The sequence below is a fragment of the Dasypus novemcinctus genome, chromosome 23 (genome assembly GCF_030445035.2).
Source record: "Dasypus novemcinctus isolate mDasNov1 chromosome 23, mDasNov1.1.hap2, whole genome shotgun sequence".
In the NCBI taxonomy this organism is placed as follows: domain Eukaryota; kingdom Metazoa; phylum Chordata; class Mammalia; order Cingulata; family Dasypodidae; genus Dasypus; species Dasypus novemcinctus.
Genome location: NC_080695.1, coordinates 26,137,741 through 26,157,200, shown reverse-complemented (window position 1 = coordinate 26,157,200; position 19,460 = coordinate 26,137,741). Strand labels below are relative to the sequence as shown.

General features: G+C 39.4%; 1 pseudogene; it reads right to left on the bottom strand.

The window, feature by feature from the left end:
• Positions 1-19,460, bottom strand: part of LOC139437432 (septin-14-like) — a 158,944-nt pseudogene that overhangs the window by 137,688 nt on the left and 1,796 nt on the right.

Genomic DNA, 19,460 nt, shown 5'->3' with positions numbered 1-19,460 from the left:
AGAGGTTGATATGGGAGGAGTGGGGTGAAGGAGTGGGAGGTATATGGGGACTTCATATTTTTTTATTGTAACATTTAAAAATAACAAAGAGAAAAAAAAAAGAAAATATGGAAGAGAAAAATCTAGGGTCTGAATATCACAGTGAACCCAGAGGTGGATGAGAATAGTTGTTGAAGGTACAGATGCAAGAGTGCCCTCTTTGAGTTAGAGCAGATGTACGTCACTCTTGCACAGTAGTGGAAATGTGCGGCGGCTTGCTCGGTTGGTAGAGGTGGGGTCTGGCTGCGGACGAGGGGTCGGTCCAGCTTAGGACGAGGGGTCGGTCCCACTTGGGACGAGGGGTCAGTCCCACTTGGGACGAGCGGTCGTTCCGGCAGCAGACGAGGGGTCGGTCTCACAGGGGTTGCGCGGTTCGGCTGACGGGGTCGCCCGGAGAAGCCGGCGATGAAGGGGTCATCCAGAGAAGCAGGCGACGAACTGGGGACAAGGGAGGCCAGGCCCTTGTCAGGGGCTCTCAGGACTGGAAGGCGCACGGCAGAAGAACTACCGCGGAGACAAGGTAAACATGCAAGTCCACTTTATTGAGGGAGATGCAACAGTTTTATAGGGGCTGGGGAAGGCTGATTGGTCGAAGCCACGCCCTGTTCTGATTGGTTGCCGGAGAAAGGTCAGTGGGAGGTGCTGGACGGGGGAGGGGTGGTGGTTAGGGATTGGCTGTCGCTGTTGCTGGGGGAAGGGGCAGGGTTTAGGGATTGGTGGCTGCTGTTGCTGGGGTGGAGGGCAGACTTGAGTTTCCCGCCCACGCCTGGCCGTTGCTGCTGTCGGGGGGAGGGAAAAGGGCAGACTGGAATTTTCCGCCCTGTGCCTGCGCAGGGAGAAAGAAGAAGAAGGGTGCCGCCCCACAGGCATCATGTGGCGTCATCCGGGAGGAGGGGCGGCCGCGGAAGCATGGCTGCCGAGAAGGGGAGACCCGAGGGCACTCTGCGCCCATGCCGAGCTTCCTTCAGGGGTGGCGGTGGGCCCGACCAACCACCCTATTATGGGGGCAGCGGTTTGGAATAGGCCTACCGCGGCCGCCGCCCCTCGCCAGGCCAGCAAACCACACTTCAGCCTGAGGGGTGTCCGCAGAAATGCGGATAAGCATCTGAAAAATACAATTGGTATGACCTATGGACCATGGTTAACAGCAATACTGTAATATTCTTGCATCAATGCCAAAGATGTACTGTGTTGATAATGGGGGAGGCATGGAAAAAGTGTGTCAAATGTATACTATGGACCATGGATAGTGGTAATAGTCTGATTCAGTTATCGGTACCAAATATTCCGTCACAACATGGTGTGTTGGTGAAATGATGTTGTCTGGGAATTCTGCACATGCGCAGGATTGTTTTGTAAGATCACAACTTCTGTAATAAAAAATATTTTTAAAAATTAAGGTAAATAGGGAAGCGGACTTGGCCCAGTGGTTAGGGAGTCGATCGACCACATGGGAGGTCCGTGGTTCAAACCCGGGGCCTCCTTGACCTGTGTGGAGCTGGCCCATGCGCAGTGCTGATACACACAAGGAGTGCCGTGCCATGCAGGGGTGTCCCCCGCATAGGGGCGCCCCACGCAAAAGAGTGCACCCTATAAGGAAAGCCACCCAGTGCAAAGGAAAGTGCAGCCTGCCCAGGAATGGTGCCGCACACACGGAGAACTGATGCAGCAAGACGACACAACAAAAAGAGACACAGATTTCTGTGCCGTGGACAACAACAGAAGCGGACAGAGAACATGCAGCAAAATGGACACAGAGAACAGACAACTCCCGGGGGGAGGGTTGCCGAGAAATAAGTAAAAATAAATCTTAAAAAAAAGTTAAGGTAAATAGAATTATTTGGAAAAGCAAAATAAAAATGAGGTCATGAGGTCATACTAGAGTGGGGTTCATCTTTAATTCAATAGGATGGATGTCCTTATAAGACAGGAGAGGAGGCACAGATGGACACAGAGAAAACAGCCATGTAATGATAGAGGCAGAGATTGAGTTCTGACACAAACCAAGGAACGCCAAAGATTACCGGACATGTCCAGAAGCCAAGAAAAGGCATGGAATAGATTCTTCCTTACACACTTCAGAATGAGCATGTCCCTTTTGACATCTGACTTCAGACTGCTGGCCTCCAGACCTGTGAGACAATAAATGCTATTGTTTTGAGCCCCAGGTTGTGGTTCTTTCTGATGGTGGCTCTAGGGAACTAAGACCCCCTACTAAAACTCAATTTTCTTAAACTGAACAGCACGTATACTCAAGAGAGAGATTTATGTTCCAAATATATTCATCCACCAAAAACTTATTTATGGTGAATAATTTAGAAGTCACGAATAGCCTCTTTTTGCATTTTCTTGGAAACAGAATGGAATGAAGTGAACAAGGAATACACTTAATTCACCAACTAAAAGTTCTCTAGTTACTTAAGGCTTGCATTAGTCAACATTTACTTATTTGTAAACATGAAGAACATTCCTACTGTAGTAGGAATGGTAGAAATTAAGTGGCTCTTCGCACAAGTTGAAAGCTTGAATTTGTTATAATTAAACTTTATGATGAAAACTCAAATTATAAAGATGAAGGTAAGTACATTTTTTGAAATGATTTTTAGGACCCATTGAAATAATAAATTCTACAAGTACTCTAGAAAAAATAACATTATAGACTATAATTTTTAAAGGCACTGTTAAAAACATGTTAAATGACTAAGTTTTGAAGAAAAGCAAGTGCTAAAAATGCCTTAACAAAACACTTGAGATTGAAGCCCCCAAATTTATAGGACACCTCCAAATGAGTACAAATTACATTAAACTAGCAGTACTTGCCTCTTTTTCAGCTTCTTTATTTTTTTTCTCTATTTTTTTTATTGACTTTGTAATAATATTACATTAAAAATATATATGTGAGGTCCCATTCAACCCCACCCCCACCCCCCCTCTCCCCCCCCCAACAACACTCGTTCCCATCATCATGACACATCCATTGGATTTGGTAAGTACATCTTTGGGCACCTCTGCACCTCATAGACAATGATCCACATCATGGCCCATACTATCCTCCATTCCATCCAGTGGGCGCTGTGAGGATTTACAATGTCCGGTGATTACCTCTGAAGCACCATCTAGGGCAGCTCCATGTCCCAAAGACGCCTCCACCTCTCATCTCTTCCTGCCTTTCCCCATACCCATCGTCCACCATGTCCACTTTTCCCAATCCAATGCCACCTCTTCTATGTGGACATTGGATTGGTTGTGTCCATTGCATCTCTATGTCAAGAGGAGGCTCAGATTCCACATGGATGCTGGATGCAATCCTCCCACTTTCAGTTGTAATCACTCTAGGCTCCATGCTGTGATGGTTGTCCTTCTTCAACTCCATCTTAGCTGAGTGTGGTAAGTCCAATAAATCAGATTGTAGGTGCTGGAGTCTGTTGAGGCTCAGGACCTGGCTATCACATTGTCAGTCCAGAGATTCAAATCCCCTAAATATATCTTAAACCCCAACATTAACTGCACCTCCAGCACATTAGCATGAAAGTCTTATGAAGGAAGATCCCATCTGAGTCCAGATTCATCACACATAAACACCATTTCCAAAGAGGGGCCATTTGCCCTGGTAGTTAACCCCATCGGCCATGACCATAACTCCCATGGGTCTCTTTAGCCCTCAAAGGAACCAATATCTGGGGGTTGCATCTGCTTTATCTGTCTCTCTGACTCTGCTCAGTTGTGCATGAGTGCAATCCTTCTCCCAGCCTCCAGACTCTTTTTTAGAAACTCGTAGCCATATAAACTCATTTCTCCTTTCCATTTCCCCCTTACTTTAGGTCAAACAGCATTTTAAAGTCATGTTATTTTATGTAGACAGGGATATTCTGCTGATCCGCATTGAACCTTCCGTTTAAGGTCATTTTCCAGTTGCATCATCAGTTGGTAGTTGATAGTGGTCCCTCGGTGCCAGGGAGGCTCATCCCCAGGTGTCATGTCCCACGCTGGGGGGAAGGCATTGCATTTACATGCTGAGTTTGGCTTCGAGACTGGCCACATTTGAGTAACATGAAGGCTGACAGGAGGAAATTCCCAGGCACAATGTTGCTCTAGGCCTTGTTCTTATTTTAGGCTTATCAGCTCACAAGCATAGTCGTTAGCATCAGGGGCTCACTGTTGAACCCTCACTCCCTCCCGGTCCCCGCCGCTGTACCTGGGAGACTGTCGCTGCTCCCCTAGGGACCACGACAGAGCACCACTGGCCAGGAACACAGTACCCCCCCTGCTGTGGTTTTTAATTGTTGCCACTATGAGTATATCCAAACATTACCATGCACCCTGGACATATGTTCTGTACAGCTCCCTGTCAGCCATATATCACCTGTCATTGGTATCCCATACCAGTATCCCTCCATTGCCATTGTTGAAACACTCTGTGATCCAGAACTCCCCGAAATTTGAAGCCCAATATACTGTCATGGTCCCTTACTAGGGAATGGCTTATAGCGATGGGTTTAAAGGTTAGATAAAGAACTTGGATAAAGTGAGATAAAGAACTTAGATAAAGAATGTTGACTTGAAAAAATTCTACATCCTATCTTTTTCTTTTTTTTTTTTCCCCCTAATTATTTAGCTTCTCTTCACAGGAGTCCTAGACCACAGCAATGCATATATATAATATACAGCACTCCCATACATCCACCACAAAACCTTTTTCCTTCCACAGCAATACTCTTACACCCTATTCACATCATATTTACTTAACGTGATATACAGAGTCTGAGACATTAGCTTTCTAACAAGGTGACATCTGTGCTTACATTATGGTGCATACTTTAGGATACACAGTTCTTTACATTCTTAGTTATCCTATGTTTTACATTATGGTTTACATTATCAGTCTGTCATCTCCTATATTTTATGGTGTAATATTACATGTTTTATATCCATCCTTGTGTACTCTCAAGAAACTCCTCTCTTACCCCCCATTTACCTTGGTTCCACACATTTAACATCCATTTTCCCTTCCACCTTGGTGTCCACAGTGACAGCCAACCTCTGTTTCCTGGGGAGCCACTTCCAGAGATAGATTGGAATAGTGTTCAGGGCCTAACTTGCTCAACTGCCCCAATGCCCTGGGAGCCACCCTTTCTCTCGAGGGATACAGTTCCCTCTATTTGGTGGCATTAGTCCTCCCCAGGATGTGGGTCCACCCCCACTCTCACTACTTGGGTTTCTACCCCATGGTGACACCCACTCTGGCAGAATGAGCATTTAGACATTCCCCAGGAGCCCGTCCTGCATCAGACCCTCCCCTCCGAGCATTCTAAACAGGTAACCCTCTTTATTATATTTTGATATGATTTTCTCGGCATTTTACTCTCCACCAACACCTGACCCTCTCCTGTGTTCGTATGCTACCCCTCCCTCCCCCCACTTTTGGGTTTTTCAGCTTCTTTAAATGCAGTTTCTTGTTCCTTTACTCGCTGCATAAACCTCTGTTTCAACACTTCTTCCTCCATCTGATATTGATCATAGAACTCTATTGATCATAGAACTCAACAGGTATTTTTATACTCTCATATTAATGTGTTAATATAAATAAACATATACAAACATGTCTATTTTGAATGTCAATTCCCACATAAGGTCATTTAGCATTATACTCTCATGTAGCAATGCAATATAGGGAACATTCTGTATCAGGAGACATAAAAAACAAGGTGCTCTCTTTAACATAAGTTTATACTAAAGTATATAGGAGTATATATAAAGAGTGGTAGAATTTTGAAACACTTATATCAGTGATTTTTCTTGTTCCTATTCACTTTCTATTATATCACACACCTCCACATCTTTTGACAATAAAATTTGGGGAAACCTCTAATTTATGAGACTATTCTCAAATAAATTTTACATAAAGCCAGGCATCTTTCCAAATGTCATTTAAAAGAGCCAGTTCAGTTTTGGTTATCTTCAAAGAACCATAACTGATACATCTGGATTGTCATGCACCGCCATAATTTACAGCATAAATCCTCTACCTCTCAGTGTGGCTAGCCACATCTGCTCTCAAACTTTTTCACTGGGCTTTCATAACATTACGTCACTGCTTTTCCTCTTTCCTCCAGGCAGCCCTTTGCAATGTTCTTTGCCAATTTGGTGTGATCTTTCTCAATTGCCTTTTAGAGTCTTTATTTTATGTTTATATTTCATATAAAAATAAAAATTATATTTATATGAAATTCATATAAAATAGAGCAAAATAATGTAGTTTTCTCTCAGATACATGTTTCTGCATACACTAAAATAAATGAGACCTTGTATTAGGCTGTTCCTAGGAGCTATCTGCATCTAAGTCGGAAGATGATTAAAAACCTAAAAGCCAGGATGCAAGAAATACAGTTATTCTCATTTCCAAACGATTCTGTCTCATGGTTGTGGGGGGAATCCTAAATTAGGCATTTGGTTGTCTTCACAAGACCCCCCACTCACCTGACTGGCTGGTTGTCTGGGCCCACATCTGTGAAGCCCACTGTAAGGAGTTTGGAGCACCCGTAACGTTCATAGTGTCGACTGCGGGTCTGTTCTTTCAAGTCTTCCATATTTGTACAAAGGAGCATATCCTGGAGCTTCACAAAGTCACGGTGATTTTCATTTTCCACTAGTAAGAAAAATAATAAAACTATAACATACTTTATCAATCCCTGGCACTCAGTAAGTATTCTTGAATGAAAGCATGCATGAAAACCACATTTAAAATGAGAAACAACTAACAATTTCTTTGATTAATAATTAATCAGTTAATTTTTAATGTACAATTTTTAGTTGTATTCTGTGTACCAATTATAGCTACACTTCATTTATGGTCCAGGAAATTTTCTTTGAATGTATCACCTAGTGAATAAATGGGAAATAGCAAAATAGTATGTTATATTAGTAAAGGTTATATGTTTTCATTTATGATTATGTTAGTATCTTACAAAATACACGCAAGATACATTACAGAGACCTAACAGAGTATGTAATATAATTTCACTAAAGTAAATAATTTCACTACAGTGAATTTTTCTAATGCAAAGGTGTTAACAAATGTGCATGCTTTATTTATCAAATTCTATTATACAATCCATATTTATGAGACTGCACTAGTCAATATTCAAATAACCAATAAATTCACATGTCTTTCTCTCATGTTTGTCATGTATAGGAGACAGAACACAAGAAATTATTGTATTATACATGATATTGTGACTAAATTATATATATATATAGTTCATGAAAAGATGTTAAGTTTTTAAGTGTGATTTTTTAATTTAAAATTTTCTAATAAGTTAATTTTTAAAACAAAATAATCTGGAATCCAGTATGGTTAGAGATAACCCATTCCCCATTAATTAGCATTATGGTATGTGAAACAAACAGTAAATTATTAATACTTCCTTTTACAATATTCCAACTTATCATAAAATTATATAAATAATAAAAATGTGAACAATCTAATTTACCTTTAGCCAAAGATAAATTACACTTATTTGGTATAGAAATAGTTGCTCATTCTTTTTTCTAGAGACCAGTTAAAAATGCTTTAAAAGCATCCTTTTGCTCAAATGTGGACTCTTTCTAAGGCGAACTAAGCATATAAATGCACTACATCCCACCCACCACTCCCAGGTGAGACCTGTCTCTTAGGGAAGAGCCAACCTAGAACCGAGGGATTATTACCAGGTAACCAACTAGCAATGCATTATTACCAAGCACCAACTGGCTACTAGCAATGCATTGGGAAAAAGACCATGACTAAAAGGAGGAAATATTAAATACAAATGAGTTTTTATGGCTAAGAGATTTCAAAGTGAGATGGGAGGTCATTCCAGAGTTTATGCTTCTGCATATCTCAGCAGGATCTCATTGATAGTCACGGTAAACAGTGCTTCAAACAGCGGTGCCTCTGAGGGCTCTAGAGACATCTAGACACTATAGGCAGGGCAGACAATATCAGGAATTCGGCACCCTGTCAGTGAGCCTTATTTTAGAATATTTGCTCCCCAATGTAACGAGTTAGACTAGTTTATCATTTCCCTACACATGGCTCTTCTGCCACTTTTATTTGAACCTATACTTAGCACTATACTCATTAAATATATGTCCCAGAGACTTAAATCTTGGGTCTGTTCATGTGCCATTTGAGCTCTGAATCTCAGCAGAGTTGCAACACCTACTCTCCAGTTCAGTGGACTTGCCCAGGACAACTAACAAAAGGATGATGATGGACAACACCCATCCCTTAAACAGAGTATCCACAACTGCAAGGAAGACCCACCAATCACTTGCCCCATGGGATCTGACTCCCATTCTAAATCTGAATCAGAGTGGGCATCACCATCCCTAAATTCTCAAGAGTGAGGCATGAACAGAAATAAAAGGACAATGAAACTATGGATGGATGTAGACTTATTATTATTCTAAAAGTGGAAGAACTTGTAACATTCCTATAAAGGCAGTGACAACCAGAGGTTCTGAGGAGACAGAGAAATAAGAATAAGTGTAAAGTGGGGCAATTTTGGGCCATTGGAATTGTCCTGCATAACATTGCAATGATGGATAAAGGCCATGATACATTTTGTCATAACCTGTAAAATGATGTGGTGCAAAGTTTACACTATAATGTAAATATATCCCATAGTTAGTAGCAATGCTTCAGTATGGGTTCAACAACTCTAATAAGTGTACCACAACAGGGAAAGATGTTGTTAATGTGGGAAGTGAAGGAGGGGTAGAGGGTGGAGTATATGGGAACCCTGTATATTGTTATGTAATATTTATGAAATCTAAAGCTTCTTTGAAAATAAAAATTTTAAAAATACTTTATAAATTAGGTAGCAATTAGTTTATGTAGCATGGCTAAACACCAGTATATATGCTCCAATTTGACTGAAACTTCCCTTTCTTCAAAATCTTTCCCGGGAAGCGGACTTGGCCAAACGGATGGGGCTTCCGCCTGCCACATGGGAGGTCAGTGGTTCAAAACCCTGGCCTCCTTGACCCATGTGGAGCTGGCGCATGCTCAGTGCTGATGTGTGCGAGGAGTGCCCTGCCACGCAGGGATGCTCCCCGTGAAGGGGTGCCCCCCAAGATGGGGAGTCCCACGCGCAAGGAGTGTGCCCCATAAGGAGAGCCACCCAGCATGAAAGAAAGAGCAGCCTGCCCAGGAATGTCGCCGCACACACAAGGAAAAGAAACAGATTCCTGTGCCTCTGACAACAACAGAAGCAGACAAAGAAGAACACACAGCAAAATGGACACAGAGAACAGGCAACTGGGGGGGGAAGGGAAGAGAAATAAATGGGAAAATATATCTTTAAAAAAACGTCTCCCAATCATCTGAATGTTACACACACAGACAGAAAAATGCACATGGCACATTGGGCTTAACTAGGCAGTCCTACCCAGCCTCTGGATTTTAGCTTAAACCAGCATCGAGAAAACTCTTACGAAAATGAATCATAGTCAAGTAAGAATTAGCTTATTTGAAAACGCAATCTGTGTTCCTATTAGTAACTTAATTTACAGTTTAGCAAGAGTTTTCAAATGAGCTTACACTAAAGTCCTCTTGTGAGACTGTGAGGTGACAAGCATGGTGCATTATCATAATCGTTTCTGGCCTGCTCACATCATATTTACCTTGTATGACCCCCCAAAGATAGTGGCCACCTCTGAACATCTTTTTCCTATTTTTACTTCATCCATACTCCCAACCACAGCAAAGGGTAAAAGACCCTGGAAAGAAACAATGATATCAATGCATTCCTTAGTACCAATAAGGCTTACTAGGTTATTATTATTACTATTATGAAAATAATAGAGACGGGAATATTATACTACATTCACTCAAAAGGAGATATGCCCTGCCTCAGGTCAGACTGGGCAGTGAAGATGAGCTAACTGATTTCCACACTCATTAATGTCAGGCCATATACACACTTGAAAATTATCTGCCTAACAGAACTTAGAACAAGGCATTCTGCTATGGGGAATAAAAAGAGGGGAAATTTTTTAGTAGATATATCATTACTCTTCTGTTATCTTTCTGCTCAAACACAAGGGTAATGATTAAGAAATGATATGTACTGTAAAATACAATAATAAACAGGACCATATAAGTCCCGATGAAGTGTAAAAGCCATTTTGAGCTTTAAGAGGCAGGGTGAGTCTGGAAAATGAGGTGCACCCCAAGCTCTATCGGGGAAGATGACAACCAAAGGGACGGAAACCTTAGGTAAGGGGAATGCTTTGAATAGGATACAGGAGCAGAAATAGCAAGATAGATCCATGATCTGCCTAAAGTTAAATAGTTTGGTCTAGGAGGGTTGGTGTAAAGGAAATGTCTACGGTTAAAATTAGTAAACATTGTATCAAATATTTATATTTAGTATTTAAAAGCAAAATATAAAAACAATTATATACCATGAACAAGTGGGATTTATTTCAAGAATGCAAGGTTGCTTTAATACCAAAAGTACATTATTGTAATATATAAAAAGAATAAAAAGAAACAAGAAACCACATGACCATCTCAATACATGCAGGAAAAGCCTTTGATAAAACCCAGTAATACCCTTTGATGATTAAAAAACATTGAAGAAATGGAATAGAAGGGAACTTCCTCAACCTAATTAAGGACTTCTACAAAAAAATCCACAGCTAACATCAGAGTTAATGGTGAAAAGACTGGGTGCTTTCCTTCCTAAAATTAAAAGCAAAAACAAGTGTATTTACTTTCACCATTTCGGTTTAACATTGAACTTGATTTCTAGCCTTGGCAAGTAGGTAAGAAAAAGAAAAGAAGTCAAATAATCTCTATTCAAAGATGGCATGATCTTGTACATAGGAAAAACTAAGGAATTCATGAAAAGTTATCAGACCTAATGCATGAGTTCAGCAGGGTTGCAGGATACAATATCAATACACACGGACACGTACAATTGTATTTCTACACATTTGCAATGAACAGTCCAAAAATTATATCGAGAAAACAATTACACTGATAATGGCATAAAAATAATAAAATATATAGTAATAAATTTAACAGAAATCCAAAATTGATATTCTGAAAACTACATAAAATTGCCAAAAGGAATTTTCAAAGCTCTTAATAAATGGGAAACCATTTCCTGTTCATGAATCAGACACTCAGTATGTTTTAAGATGGCAATACTCCCCAGACTAATTGACACATTCAAGAGAATCCCTATTAGAATCTCAACTGACTTCTTTGTAGAAATTGACAAGCTGATTCGAAAATTTGTATTGAATTGCAAAATATCCAGAATAGCTAAAACGATCTAGAAAAACAAGAACAAAGTTGAAGGACTTGCACTTTCTGATTTCAAAACCAACTACAAAGCAATCATAATGATAGAACAAGAAGTAATTGTATGATATTGGCACAAAAGTAAACATATGGATCAATGGAATAGTATTGACAGTCTAGAAATAAACCCATATCTATGATCAACTGATCAAAACCGCTCAATGGGGGAAAGAATAGTCTTTTCAACAAATGAGGCTGGACAACTGGATAGCCACATTCAAAAGAAAACCATTGAAACTTTAAATTACATAATATAAAAAAATTAACCCAAAATGCACCAAAGACATTAATATAAGAACTAAAAGTATAAAACTGTTAGGAGAAAATCAGAATAAACTTTCTTGACCTTGGATTAGGAAACAGTTTCTTAGGTATAACATCAAAACACGAGCCACAAAATAAAAAATAAATTAAAATTCATAAAAATTCAAAACTTTTGTGTTTCAAAGGACACCATCAAGAAAGTGAAAAAGACAACCCACAGAATAGGAGAGAAGATTTTCAAAACATATCTGATATATGTGAGACATATATGTATATATCACATAATATATAAATAACATTTACAACTAAAAGAAAAAGAAAAAAATCCAATTAAAAAGACAGGGCAAAGGATCTGAAGAGATATTTCTCCAAGTAAAATACAAAGATAGCCAGTAGATGCATGAAAACATGCTCAAAATCATTATTTTGTCATGAAAATGCACACCCCGACCACAAAGAGATATCATTTCCTGCCCACTAGGAGGGGTAGCATCAAAATGTCAGATGACAACAAGTGGTGACAAGGATGTGAAGAAACCAGAACCCTCATACACTGCAAATGGGAATAAAAATGATGCAGGTGCTTTGGAAAACAGTCTCAGTTCATCAAACAATTAAACATAGAGTTAACATATGACACAGATATTCTACTCCTAGGCATATACTCATGAAAAATTAAAACATTTCTACACAAAAACACGTACATGAATGTTTAAAGCAGCATTATTCATAATACCCAAAAGGCAGAAACTCAAATGTCCATAAACTGATGAATGGATACACAATATTTGGTATATTCATACAATGAAATATTATTTGGCCATTAAAGGAATGAAGTATTTTTACATGCGACAATGCAAATTAACCTTGAAAATGCAGTAAGTAAAAGAAACCAGTCACAAAAAATATGTATTATATGTTGCGGTTTGCAGCTGTATGTACCTCAGAAAAACATATTAAACTTACTCCATTCCCTTGAGTATGAACCCATTGTAAACAGGACTTTTTGATGAGGTTACTTCAGTTCAGGTACAGCCTACCTCAATCTGGACGGGTCTTAATCCTATTACTGGAGTCCTTCAGAAACACAGTGAAATTCAGACAGAAAGAGAGAAAGCCCATGGAAGTAAGAAACTGAAATTCAACAGAACCCAGAATAGAACTGAGAAGCAGGAGAGGTCGCCGTAAGCAGTGCCATGTGACAGAGGAGGCAAGGACCAAGGATGGCTGGCAGCCAGCTCCAGAATGCCAGTCTTCAGAAAGAAAATATCACCTTGATGACAACTCGACTGGGAATTTCTTGGCCTCAAAACTGTGAGCCACTAAATTCCCATGATTTACGTCATCCCTTTGCAAAGAATTTCCTTGAGCAGCCTAGAAAACTAAAACCTAGTATCATTTCATTCATCTCCAATGTAAAGAACAGGAAAATCTATAGAGAGAGCTATTAGATAGTCATAGCCTAGGACTGATGGGAGGGTGGAAAGCTAAAAAGGTGGAATACCTAAAAGATATGGAATTTACTTTGATACGATGAAAATGTAAAATTAATTGCAATGATGATTGCACATATAAGTGAATACACTATCAACCACTGAACTATACACTTTAAATGGATTCATTTGGTATATGAACTCTATAAAAAAGATAAAAAGGAAATGATTCACACCTGATTTTTTTTAATTCAAGAAAATAAAACATTTTCCCATATGCGACTTTGAAAAAAATTACCTTGTTTTTGTTGACAATATGTCACTAATACTGTTCCTTATAAATTGTATTTTCATTCCACATGTAAAATACAATTAATATTGAACAGTTTGAAGCTTACATTCATCAAAGAGTTAGTCTGAGTTGTAGTTTCATCCTCTATTGGGAACTGGAGTATTTCAATGCCATTGCTGACCAATTCTCTCATTATCTTACTCTTAAACATCCGTAAATCATTTTTAGATATCGTATCTGCTTTGGCAATCAGCGGTATAATGTTGACATATTAAGAAGGAAGTAAACAAAACCTCATCATAGAGAATTTGTTGTCCATCCTATTGTTTTTATAGTCAAAACATTATCACCTCTGACAATAAATTTTATAATTAGATAATCAATGCCTGCCATTCCTAGAAACACCTTCCTTCAAAAATACTTCCCCAAATCATCAGTGCTTTTTTTTGTATGTCCAAAGCCATGGATCTATTAGAACTTTGTAGCATCTGCATTTTAGATCCTGTAAGAAGTAAAAAGGAGAGTTACATTACAAAAATATAATACAATAATGCTGGCATTTATAATTACTCAGGTACCAGAAGTCTGTATTTCTCATGCAACTTCTAATTACTGTCTAATTTCCTTTCCTTTCAGTCAGAAAAACTCCCTTTAGGATTGCTTGCAGGGCAGGTCTTATGGTGATGAAGTTCCTCAGCTTTTGTTTCTCTGGGAATGTCTTAATATCTATCTCATTTTTGAAAAACAGTCTCTCCAGACATAAAATTCTTGTTAGGCAATTTTTTCTTTTGCACTTTAAATAATTCATCTCTCTGCCTTCTGTCCTCCATGGCATTTGGTGAGAAACTGGCACTTGATCTTATTAGGACTCCCTTGTACATAACACATACATTTCTTTTGCACCTTTCAGATCTCTTTCCTTGTTCTTCACATTCAACAGTTTGACTATGGTATGTCTGCATCTATTTTCTACTTTATCCTGTTTAGAATGCATTGAACTTCTTGAATTTGTATAATTATCTTGTTCATTAAATTTGTGAAGTTTTCTGACATTATTCCTTTAAATATTCTTTCTGCACTTTTCTCCCTTTCTACTCCTTCTGGGACTCCCATAATGCATATATTGGTGGTTTGTTGGTATCCCACAAGTTTCTTAGGCTCTGTTTAGTTTTTTTTCAATTCTTTTATCTTCCTGTTTCTCACTCTGGATCATTTCAACTGCCTTGTCTTTGAGATAACTTATTCCTTCTTCTTCCAGCTCCAATCTACTTTTGAAACTCTGCTCAGAATTTTTCATTTCTGCTATTACATTCTGTACTCCTGCAGTTCTGTTTGGTTCCTTTGAAAATCATCTATCTCTTTATTGATATACTCATATTGTTCATTCATCATTTTCCTGATATTCTTTAGCTATTTCTTCATGTTATCTTATCTCTTTGAGCATACTGGTTATCTTTTTTATTTTAATCTTTGCCCATTATGTCCAAGGTCTTGTCCTCTTCATTGATGGTTTTACAGATTTTTGTCTCATTCCTTTGGATAGACCATAATTTCCTGTTTCTTTATCTTGCAATCTTTTGGAACACTCTACATTTTAATATTTCAGAGTGCTAACTCTGGGATATGGTATTTGAGCTCTCTTGGCCTTAAATTTGGATCCCCCTAGTGATAAAGACATATTTCCTTGAGTGCCTGGAGTTAAGACCCAGTAAATCTCGGACACTGGCTCCTATTGCCTCTGCCTCTGGGTACAGCTTCTTCACCAGTTCGAAAGACCCCCACATGGTTTTGTTATAACTCAGAAATGATTTTCTTACTTTAAGTCTGTGTTTCAGACAATGTTCCATAACAATAAAGAACTGCTGCAAGCGGGGATAGTCAGAATCCAAAGGGCAGCCAAAACCTAGAGCTGATTCAACAAGTCCTTTGATCCTCAGTTTAGCCAGATTTAACAAGTTTGATCTCTATACAGCTGTGGGGTCTTTTGCAGCCAGGGCAGCACCATGGTCTCTGGCTGTGGCTCCATGATTCCCCCCAACACTCAGCTGCTTCTCAATCTGCAGCAGATGCCACAGTGTCTCCATCAGTGCTCTTTGAAAATAAATGATTTATTAGAATTCAGGTTTAGGAATCTCAGTCTTCTTCCTCTTGTTCTCAAAATCTCTTACACTTGCAACATATCAGGAAGATATAAACTACCAGCAGTAGAGTGAAGTAGTCTAATTCATTAACAATTTCATTTCTTATTAAACTGTGTGCTGGAAAGTCAGAATGAAAGATCTTTATTCGAAAGTGTAGAACAGATGAAATTTGTCCTTCTACCTGTCATTTGTGCATGCCACCTTTTTCCAATAAATCCATCTTAGTCAATGCACCATTTTCATAGACCACAATGTTCTGAAGGTAGATTTGCTTTTTTCGCCATAGACTCCCTAAAATATATGTAGTCTGTTTTCGGTACCATACTCTAAAGGCTGAATTTGTGTGTTTGTGTGTACACAGCACCTTTTTAACAAATATGGAGATAATTCATTTTTACACATGAGCATATTATATTCACACTTTTTTTCTAGTTTAAATATAGCCTGTGCATGAATTCAAAAATATCTAATCCTGTATCCAAGTGTGCCGAGTTTCTAGAAAACCAATTAAGTAATATAGGCTCTATATGCTTTAAATATTCAGAAAGGAGGTAGACTGAATGTGTATTCAAAGTTATATCCAGACAGAATTTGGGCAATATGTTAATTCACGCTTACCTGGAATGTAGGCAATATGTTAATTCAAGCTTACCTGGAGTGTGGGGGATATGCTAATTTAAAACCTATCTGGTACTCAAACAAACTCTTAAAACTCTAAGAAACTAACAAAGAAAAGTCCTTTTTGCAGAAAAGCACCGTTTGACTCCCCACTCTTACATCCTCTGTATAAAAGTTACCGAGAAATCCTACTTGGGTCTCGGCTTTTTGGACAGGAGTCCACCAGGCCCAGCCTGATGTAATAAATCTTCCTTCTCAGGATATTCCTGAGCCCTAGCCTTCAATACACAATCACTGAATCCTTTCTGCTTCCACAACAGTTCCACAATCTGATCACTCATGTCCTCATGCATTTACATCTTAAAAATTAAACTTTGTAGAAAATAGCAGTATGCAAATTCCAAAACATATTTTATTCCTGTTGAAAAGCATTAGTGGGAAGTGAATTTGGCCCAATAGATGGGACATCTGCCCACCACATGGGAGGTCGAAGGTTCAAACCTAGGGCCTTTGGCCGGTGTGATGAGCCAGCCCATGTGCAGTGCTGGTGTAAGCAATGAGTGCGGTGCCAGGCAGGGGAACCCCGTGCATAGGGGAGCCTTATGCACAAGGAGTGCACCCCAAAGGAGAGCTGCTCAGTGCAGAAAAAAGTGCGACGTGCCCAGGAATAGTGCCACACACACAAAGAGCTGATGCAGCAAGATGACACAACAAGGAAGTGGACTTGGCCCAAAGGATAGGGCATCCGCCTGCCACATGAGAGGTCTGCGGTTCAAACCCTGGGCCTCCTTGACCCGTGTGGAGCTGTCCCATGCACAGGGCTGATGCGCACAAGGAGTGCTGGTCCACGCAGGGGTGTCCCCCACATAGGGGAGCCCCATGCACAAGGAGTGTGCCCCATAAGGAGAGCAGCCCAGAAGGAAAGAAAGTGCAACCTGCCTAAGAATGGTGCCACACACACGGAGAGCTGATACAACAAGATGACGCAACAAAAAGAAACATAGGTTCCTGGTGCCACTCATAAGGATAAAAGTGGTCACAGAAGAACACACAGTGAATGGACACAGAGAACAGACAACTGGTGGGGAAGAGAGGGGAGATAAACAAATAAATAAATAAATAAATCTTTAAGAAAAAAAGATGAAACAACAAGGCAAGGCACAGACTCTGGGTGCCACAGACAATAATACAAGTGGACACAGAAGAGCACACAGCGAATAGACACAGAGAGCAGACAACTGGGGGGAGGGGGCAGGGAAGGGGAGAGAAATAAATAAAAATAAATAAAATTAATAAATAATTATGGGAAAGAAAGAAACACATTATCTTATCAAATCCTAGCACACAGTGTCAAGTTCTTCAATATAGAAGGCATATCTATACATCAGTTTTGGATAGATTGTTTTTATTTTATGTTTCTCAAAGTACATTCAAATATCCATGGGAAGAAGCGGACTTGGCCCAGTGGTTAGGGCGTCCGTCTACCATATGGGAGGTCCGCGGTTCAAACCCCGGTCCTCCTTGACCCCTGTGGAGCTGGCCCATGCGCAGTGCTGATGCCCGCAAGGAGTGCCGTGCCATACAGGGGTGTCCCCCTCGTAGGGGAGTCACACACGCAATTAGTGAACCCCGTAAGGAGAGCCACCCAGTGCAAAAGAAAGTGTAGCATGCCAAGGAATGGCACCGCACACACAGAGAACTGACACAACAAGATGTCGCAACAAAAAGAAACACAGATTCCTGTGCCGCTGACAACAACAGAAGCCAACAAAGAACACGCAGCAAATAGAAACAGAGAACAGACAACTGGGGTGTGGCGGGGGGGGAGAAGGGGAGAGAAATAAATAAACAAACAAATAAATAAATAAATAAATATCCATGGGCAAGTTAAGGGCTTCAATATTATAAATGAGATGTTCATAATTTTGTCTGATATTAATATCTGATTTAAGGGCTTTTACAGTCAAGAGCACACAACTGCTAAGGTAAATTCAAGCCTAACTTAACTGTTTTGAGCTGTATTGGTGAGAAAGTGGGAAAAAATACCCTTCAGGAATGGTAAATCATTAACACATAAGAAAAGGGAAATTTTTAGGACAATAACATCTCAAGAGTTCAGATTTGAGGAACAAAAGGCAGCTATTGCAAGAACTGAGCAACTGGGAAGAGAAGGCAGGAGACACACTCTGCAAGGCAGACTCTTGCTCAGGTCTCTAAGTAATGGTCTTGTGATGGGGATTTCCTTTTTCTGGAAAACAGCTTAAAGGTTACAGCTGCCCAGAAAATTTAAAATAAACTCTTCATCCTTGACTATTGAACGATGAAGAATTTGAACCACCTCTTCATTTTCATTAGGAAGCTTAGTTCTTTCAACTATTTGGTGACAATTGAGATGAATTACAAGTTTCTTTTGAGTTCGAATAATACATAGTGAAAGGCAGGACTTCTCTGATAAAGGGAAACAAACTTTAGAACTTCTCCTTTCTTTAACTGAATGAAGTTGAAAAGGGCATTTTTTCCCCATCAGGGTTGAGTGCAGAGAAGAATCTGATGATGTGACAGTTGCTGTCATATGTATATTCACCCCCTATTGAAAAAAAGATAAAACTTTAAAGTTTTTATGTGAAATAATTTCAGACTTAAGGAAGAGTTGTAAAAATAGCATAGAGGAAGAAACCAAGGCTTCAAAATTTGCCCAAAAGTAACGGAACTAACAATTGGTGAGGCAGATTTTGAAAGTAGGTAGATTGAACCGCTGCGGCACTTTAATTTTTTTTCTTCTCTTCTCTTTTCTTTTCTTTTCTTCTTTTCTTCATCTTTCTTTTCTTTCTTTCTTTCCCTCTATCTCTCTCTTCCTTTCTCACTTCCTTCCTTCCTTCCTTTCTTCCTTCCTTCCTTTCTTCCTTCCTTCCTTCCTTTCTTCTTTCTTTCTTCACATGTTTCAGCACCAGACAGTGCAAGGCATTTCCCGGAGTTCACAGAACTCTAATAAGTAATAGAGTAAATATTAAGAAACCTGTTTACTTTAGCAGCAAATCTCGTGATCTCTTGATATACATAAAGACATATATAAAGTATATAAATTATTTCTGTATAGTTACTACTACAAAGTTGCATGTTCTGATTTTCATACATATTTAATACAATGACATTTTGTACAAACTGAATTATGAAAAAACCTAAGTGATTAAAAATTAAATCAAAAGAGCAGGTGTCATATAATTTTCATCAAGATTTCTCTAAAGCCTCAGCCTGTCAAGAGAAAATCCACATATGTCCCAAACCTTAGATAGAACGAGTTCTGCTTGCCTGCCCTT